The sequence below is a fragment of the Zalophus californianus genome, chromosome 1 (genome assembly GCF_009762305.2).
Source record: "Zalophus californianus isolate mZalCal1 chromosome 1, mZalCal1.pri.v2, whole genome shotgun sequence".
In the NCBI taxonomy this organism is placed as follows: Eukaryota; Metazoa; Chordata; class Mammalia; order Carnivora; family Otariidae; genus Zalophus; species Zalophus californianus.
The window spans coordinates 14,590,894-14,599,371 of NC_045595.1; positions in this window are offsets into that span (position 1 = coordinate 14,590,894).

Below are 8,478 nucleotides of genomic sequence, written 5' to 3' on the forward strand. Positions count from 1 at the left end.
CCACAGACACATTTGCTTGCTTACCTAGCGTCCTGTTTCCTGTGTTCTTAGGAAACACATTAGCCAGCCTCCATGTGCCTAGGGTTGTTTTTGTGGTGGTGTTTTTTTTTTTCATTTTTCTTTTTGACATGAAAGTCACATAAAATTTTTTTTTAAGATTTTATTTATTTATTTGACACACAGAGATAGAGGGAGAGAGCACAAGCAGGGGGAGCGGCAGGCAGAGGGAGAAGCAGGCTTCCTGCATGAGCAGGGAGCCCGATGTGGGGCTCGATCCCAGGACCCTGGGATCATGACCTGAGCCGAAGGCAGCGGCTTAACCAACTGAGCCACCCAGGCGCCCTGAAAGTCACATAAAATTAACCACTTAATGGGTACAGTTAAGTGGCATTAAATTCCCAATGTTGTACAACAAACACGTCTAGTTCCAGAACATTTTCATCACCTCAAAAGGAAACCCTGTCCCCATTAACTGTCAATCCCGTTCCCCTTCTCCCCCGCCCCTGGCAGCCACTAATCTGCTTTCTGGCTCTGGATTTGTCTGTTCTGGACACGTCCTATAAATGGGATCATACATGTGGCCTTTTGTGTCTGGCTGCTTTCACTCAACATGACTTCAAGGTTCATTGACCTAGCATGAATCAGAATTTCATTCCTTAAAGGTGAGTAATACTCCACTGTGTAGCTGGGCCAGTTTGCTTACCCGTTCATCTGCTGATGGATGTTTGGGCTGCTGCTTCCGTGTGGCTATTGTGAGTAGTGTTGCTGTTGCGAATGTGCCCCTACACATTTTTGTTTAAACGTGTTTTCCAATTCTCTTGGGTTGTGCCTTGTTTTTAACGTGCAGAGATGGTGCCTGGCTGCCCCCCACACTTTGTCAAGGCCCTCGTGTTGCTCTCATCACCGCGCTGCTCACTTAACACCAAGGAGCTCTCAACTGCTCACTCCTAGGGCATGTCTGAGCTTTCCTTTGGGCCTTGGTCCTGAGGCAGAACCACTGGCCACTGGATGTATCCGAGATTCCACACGGCCCTGCCAGGAAGGACCTCCCCCAGTGCAGTGATGCCATCGACCCCCTGTTGATGCCTGTCCCCCTCTGCCCCATACCCAACAACCCAGCCATAAATGGCTTTATCACTTGGGGTGGACACTGCCTGCCCTATCGGCTTAGACACCATTTTCCCTACCTCAAGTTTCACAGCCCTTCTGCACGAATCACAGCCTGAGCCTACCCAACTGGAGCACAGCCACAAATCCACCATGTGACAAGCCACCCACCGGCAGGCATGTGGCCACCAGCTGGGAGTGAATCACGTGTGACTAGTAAGCCAGTCTCGAGATGGCCACTGTTTTCACAGGAAGTAGGCTCATTTGGGTGCTGCAGAACAATGCCCTGGTTGAATAAATCAGCAGTTCCCAGAAAATTTTCCACAAATTGCCAGATATTAATGAACGAAGAGTGGCTGTTGGAGTCATAGATTTTGGGGAACGTCTCGGGTAGAGCCAAGCAAGCTCCTTTCAGCAGGACTGCTCAGCACAAATGGACATGGTGTGGAGAAGCTCTGCGGGGTCTGCAGGGGACACACTGGGGAAGTGGACGACGAGCACAGCCAGGAAATCGTCACAGGATGGGGTGGGAGGGAGGATAGGAGTGGACCTCGGAGAGGCCAGCGGGTGGCCGGGGCAGCTGGCCCAAGCACTGAGTGGCCAGGGCAGGGCTCATTGTACACACACACACACACACACACACACACACACACACACACACACCCTCAGAAATCCTGTCACTCCACCCATTTCTGGCTAACTGCTTCTCCCCAAGTCCCAGCCACATCTCCCACCTGGATGTTGTCCAACCTCCTCCCTGAATGGTCCTGGAACACTCTGTGCTTGCTCCCACCTCTCTGCCTGCCAGGGGCACTCTCCCCGCTGCTGCTCCGCTCAGCAGCCCAGCATCAGCCAGGAATGTCCCGGCCCAGGCCTGGCACATGTTGGCAGGTCCAGGAGACAGCCCAGGAGGAAGAACACAGGCAGTCCTGGCAGACGCCACTGTGGACACTTGCCTACGTTGTCTGCAGGTGTCAGAACGCTCGGTCGCTGTGCTTGCCCCCCCCCGCCCCCAAAATGCTCACAGGACCCTGCTGTACTGCAAGGGAGTGGGAACTTCACAGCCCCAGGCCAATGGGCACTGGGGGTCCTGGAAATTGAAAATGATCACAATGTGTATTGGCTTTCCCCTTTGGCCTAGCTGAACCCGTTAGATTTACATTTCCCCACAAAGAAAGCTACTCAGAGAGAGGCAGGCAGTCTTGCCTCTGTGGTCCTGTCTGTCCAGCACCTGACATGGCTTCCTTGATTTGAACCACGCTGATGCAACCCCAGTCAGTTCAGACTTGCCAACTGGACACAAGAAGCTGAAGGGCTCCTGGGGTCAGAGGAGGGTGCGGTGTCCCCCTAGGTCAAGGGACAGAGGCAGGGGGACCTGGACTCTGAGGGCCACAGGGGCTCCACTCCCTCATCCCTCACCCTCTCCAAGGGCTGCTGCTGGTCCCCAGAGAGCCAGGGAGGGGGAGGAGGAGGATTGCTGAAGAATTCAAAATTCATTTCACCCCCAAGTCATGCTCACATGCTGAGATTACAATGCAATTGGTTGGGAAAAGGAAGGAAAGATTCATTTCCGTTAATTTGATTTCCTTAAGTACTTTGATATTTTGGGTACTTTTTTCAAGGACCAGAAAATAGTTAAAGGGACTATTAGTGCTTTATGAAAAATATGATACTCCCAATGAATTACGGCTGCTACAATAAATGTCATTTTTAAAACCATAGCATTCTTGGGGTGCCTGGGTGGCCCAGTCGTGTCTCTCTCTGTCAGATAAATAGGGAACACAAGCAGGGGGAGTGGGAGAGGGAGAAGCAGGCTTCCCGCAGAGCGGGGAGCCCGATGTGGGGCTCGATCCCCGGACCCTGGGATCATGACCTGAGCTGAAGGCAGACGCTTAATGACTGAGCCACCCAGGCACCCCATTCAATAAAATCTTTTTTTTTTAAGATTTTATTTATTTATTTGAGAGAGAGAGAATGAGAGACAGAGAGCACGAGACGGAAGAGGGTCAGAGGGAGAAGCAGACTCCCCGCCGAGCAGGGAGCCTGATGTGGGACTCGATCCCGGGACTCCAGGATCATGACCTGAGCTGAAGGCAGTTGCTTAACCAACTGAGCCACCCAGGCGCCCTCAGTAAAATCTTAAAAAACAAAAATAAAAACATAACATTCTTACACTAGGAGTTTGTGGGAGAGACATCAGCACCCTATGCCCCATCCCTGTCGTATATACACTGAAAAGCTCTCTGAAACACAGCTCTCTAGAGATGGGCCCCCTTGTCAGTGTGTGTTTGTTTTGTTTTGAGTGTCATTTCCAACCACGATCCCGCACCCTTACTGTCTGTGCAACATGGAGTTGAGGCTCCATCTGCAGTTAGTCACACTCTGTCCAGACTGAGCATGTGGTCCTGAGGAAATTCTGCTACTATAGAGTTCTACACACAAATGCTCCCCTAAAGGGTTAAGTACAAACTGCTCAGAAGTATGGCTTTGAACCGGAAGTGTATCTCCTCCTCTGTCTTCATCTGCATGTGTCACCAGTTGCTGTGGGCAGCTCAGGCTCCTCCATCCTCAGCCACCAGGGGGCGTAGCGGCTTGGGCAGTGTTCCCACCAGGTTGAGCGACCTGAGTCCAGCGCCTGGCTGCGGAGGATGGGCTGGAAGTTGCCAGTCCTCAGTGCGGCCTGGCCTTGTCCTCAATTTGCAGGGATGCAGAATAACCTTCACCACAGTCTCTCAGTTCCTCTCCTGTATCATGTGGGATGGGAGATGCTGATCTCTAGGTGTCAGGGCTGCACCATTCCCTCCTTTACTTGCCAAACATTTATTTGGCACCTACTTGATGCTGAATGTTGGGGACACAGCAGGAGCCGTATCAAGCAAAGTCCCTGCCCTCAGGGAGTGGACATTCTACCAGAAGTCTGACAATGGGCCTCAAGTAGGAGTGAGCCATGCCCCACTTGTGAGATGAGAGTAGCATACTGTAGGATGGGAAACCAGGGACAGGTGGGGGACACTGTGACAGGACAGAGGGGAGACCTCCCTCCGCCAGCCAGTCAGAACTGGATGATGTTTCAACTTCTGCTACGTAGACACCAAGACTGTGGGAAGGGGATGGGCCAGCCCTGGTGTCTGGCTACTCAAGAGGATACTGGGAGGGCATCGGAACTGCCAGCCCTCCGGTGGCATTCTGCCTTGAGTCATGTCGGGGGGACACTGATGGGTGGGGAAAGTGGCTGAGCCCCCACTTCCGGAAGAGGGATCAAATCCCTGGATCCTCTCAGGGCCTTCTCCCCCCACCACACTCAGGACAATATCCCAGAAACAAACTGGGGGTGAGGGTGGTGCGAACAGGGCTAAATGTGCGCAGGGGTGTGGGTCAGATGGTGACAATAACAAAGATGGGGTCACTGACCCCCTTTTATAATGTAGACTCCCAACAGCAGGTGATCAGGGGCCAGGGCACTCCTGACATCACCACAAACCAACCAGAACAGATGCTCCGGAGCCAGGTCCCTGATCCGAGGACTCCTAACACCCTGCCCAGCAGCGACCACACTATTTCCTGAGCCACCCCCTCCCCAGGAAAAGGGAATTCATCTCCTAAAGAAGTTCTTCCTGCCTCCAGAATGTTCCTCTGTCTTCTGGTGCCAACAGAAGGAAGTCCCAGCTGGGCCACACCCAAATCCCTCATTCACAGGATGTGTTTCCCTCTCCGCATCTAGTTCTCCTCAGACCCAAAAGCTTAAGGAGATTACTTTTGAGGGATTATTTACCCCTCCCTGACTGTGTCCTGAAATGGCCACAGGCCACACTTGTGGTTGTCCTGGCTGTGGGACACCCACACACCTTGACTGCAGAGTGTGGGGCCAGGTGGGCTTTGCACATAGAGACGCCACGGCAGTGTCCACTCAGTCCCTGTAATGGGAAGAGCAGCCCGTGGCCACATCACCTCTCTCTGGATTCTTCCAGCCTTCACACCTTACCTTGGTACTTACAGCCAGTGAGGACAGTGGATGAGTGCGGAACATGCTCCCCTCCCTTCTTAACTCCCGTGAAAAAGGCCAGAACATAGATCCGTCTGAGAAACAGGATACAACACAATACACGTTTGTGATGCAGGGAACATCAGAGGCATTTCAATCAATGTTGTGTGGACAACTAACAAGAGTTGGGGCACCCAAAAGAATCACCGGTTCAAGGTCACAATTTGGAGCCAAAGATGATTTTTGAAACTGGTTCATCTCTCTCTCCCGAGCCACACCAGATTCTAACCTTCACATTTGACCAGTTCCTCCAAAGACACCAAGCCATGGGGTCATGTGAAATGGATTACTCAAACCCGGACTGACGCCTAGTGGTGGCCTGGCACATGCAAGATGCTCTGACATTCTCCGATAGATTTATACTAAAGGACTATCCATTATTGATCTGAAATTCAAATCTGACTGGGCGTCTTCTGTTTTTATTTGCTAGGTCTGGCCACCCTGGAGGCTCAATAATATCTTTGAATAAAGGAACATAGGCCTGCGATCGGAGAGCTGGAAGTTGACTGAGTCCAAATAAGGAATTTTACCGGCAGGAAACAGAACTCATAGGGCTCTGCAGTACTACGCTTCCTTCTTCCCATCAGAATAAAATCCCACCTCTGGGGCGCCTGGGTAGTTCAGTCTGTTGAGCATCTGCCCTCAGCTCGGGTCATGATCTCAGGGTCCTGGGATCGAGCCCCAAGTCGGGCTCCCTGCTCAGCGGGGAGCCTGCTTCTTCCTCTCCCTCTGCTGCTCCCCCTGCTTGTGCTCTCTCTTTCTAATACATGAATAAATAATCTTAAAAAAAAAAATCCCACCTCCTCCCAGGCCCAAAATATCAGCCAGCCTCTCCCACCTCATCCCTGCCCACCAGCTTGCCACTGCTCTATCCCATACTTGGTGCCACCTGTTCCCCTCACTATTCCCCTCTACCCAGAATGCTTGTTTCCAGTTTGACTCTGTAAGATCCAGGTCTCTGCTCAGATCCACCTGCTTGCAAGCCCATGACTCCTGCCCTGGCCAGAGGCCTCCCCAGTCACTGTGTCACATCCTTGATTATTTTTCTTCATCATCATCATCATCATCAGTAGTTGAAATTACTGGGTGGCTCAGTCGTTAAGTGTCTGCCTTCAGCTCAGGTCATGATCCCAGGGTCCTGGGATTGAGCCCCGCATCGGGCTCCCTGCTCCACAGGAAGCCTGCTTCTCCCTCTCCCACTCCCCTGCTTGTGTTCCCTCTCTTGCTGTGTCTCTCTGTGTCAAATAAATAAATAAAATCTTTAAAAAAAAAAAGAAAAAATATCAGACACGGAATAAAAAATAACTTTAAAAAAATTACTTTGTTCATTTTTTTGTCAGTCTGTCCCTTCCCACTCACCTTGATTACCACAGCATCCAGACACATGATCACAGGCCTCTGAGTATCCATGGGTGACAACTGCAATCAGGAACCCAGGCCTTGCACCGAAACTCCTGCCACAGTGCCATCTCCCCCTATGCTGCAAGCTCCTGGCTCTCAGCATCACCGGGAGCAGGAGGTTGCCAAGACCAGGCAGTTCGAGGGACTCCTATACTAGTAAGAAGGTAAATTAATCTCTTAATCTAAGCAAAAGTTGTGATTCAGCATTTCCCAACCCAGGACATGTAGAAATAAATACCCCTGGGGCGCCTGGGTGGCTCAGTCGTTAAGCGTATGCCTTCCGCTGGGGTCATGATCCCAGGGTCCTGGGATTGAGCCCGGCATCGAGCCCCGCATCGGGCTCCCTGCTCAGCGGGGAGCCTGCTTCTCCCTCTCCCACTCCTCCTGCTTGTGTTCCCTCTCTCCCTGTGTCTATTTATTTATTTGACAGAGAGAGACACAGCAAGAGAGGGAACACAAGCAGGAGGAGTGGGAGAGGAAGAAGCAGGCTCCCCGCTGAGCAGGGAGCCTGACATGGGGCTGGATCCCAGGACTCTGGGATCATGACCGGAGCCGAAGGCAGCCGCTCAACCAACTGAGCCACCCAGGCGCCCCAAATAAAATCTTAAAGAAAGAAAGAAAGAAAGAAAGAAAGAAAGAAAGAAAGAAAGAAAAAGAAAGACCCTTGCTCCAAGGATCCCAGCAACTTCCCCAGTACAGGAGCTTCTAGGACTTTCTGTGGTGGACAACAAGGTGCTTCGTTCTAGGGAACATTCTAGAGGCTGAAACCAAACCCCACGGGACAGTCCTGAATCAGTGATTGAGGCTGGTGACTTGAATCTGTGGTGAGAAGCATCGCCCACCAGACCATTTGCTTTCAATTTAAGAGATCGGAGCCCATGGGCTGACTGTACCTCTGTGTGTGCACCAAATCAAAGTGGGCCTCATACGTCTGTATATGAAATAGAACTCCTCTGGAGGGACATGCGAGAGCCTGACATCACAGCCTGTGGGCGAGGAGACAGGAGGCCCGGAGTTCAAGGCAAGAGAGATGCCTTCTCCCTGGAGCCTTTGCCCAGGCTGCCTGCTGCCTCAGGCTGTCTGACCCTTATTAGGAGCACATTAAACATTTGTGGCATAAATTAACATACAAACAATTAAAACCAAAAGAGCAAAATGAGATGGAGCACCATATTCCTCAATATACACGTCATAAATACACATACACGTGTAATACACACATGGCCAATTACCTATAAACAGACAACTGCCTGCGTCGCCCATCTTCTCGGGCACCTTTCATTCCGGGCCACCCTCGCGGTGCTCACCCTGCTCACCTGTCCACTGCCAGTCCCGTGCCTGTCTACAGGGGAGACAGAGGAGAATCGTGCTGATCAGATCTGTTTCTATAGTTTTTGTATGTCCGGGGGAAAATCTCTTTCTCCCGGCTCTCTTGCCCACGCTTCAGCAATAGTCGAGGAGAAAATTCTCATAAAGAAGACCAGAGCCTTGGTGATCAAATGTGTCAGAGGCTGAGCAACAGGAAGGACAGGCCTGGCTCAGTCTGGGTGGAAGCCAAAGGCAAGGAGCCCTGGTGGCTGCTTCGCCGCAGACTGGCCCAAAGGCCTTAACATGGAGGACGCCAGCAGCTTGGCAGCGGCAGCGACAGGGAAACTTCCCTCGCTAAGACACATGCGTGACTCTCGGGGCATGGTCCCTGAGGGCTCAGAGCTCCTTGGGGACTGCTGAATTAAACCCAGGACAAGCGCACAAACCCTGGATCCTTGAGCTGTCTGTTCTCCCCCTGGAGCTTAAATAAGCATGAAAGTGCAGGGAATCTGGCCTTTGAGACTCAGTCAGGCTCAGCTCAGAGACCAGCTTGGCCCTCTCCTTGCTACCGAGCTAAGTCACACCCTCTCTGGGCACTCCTCCCTTGGGAAAAGTAGAAG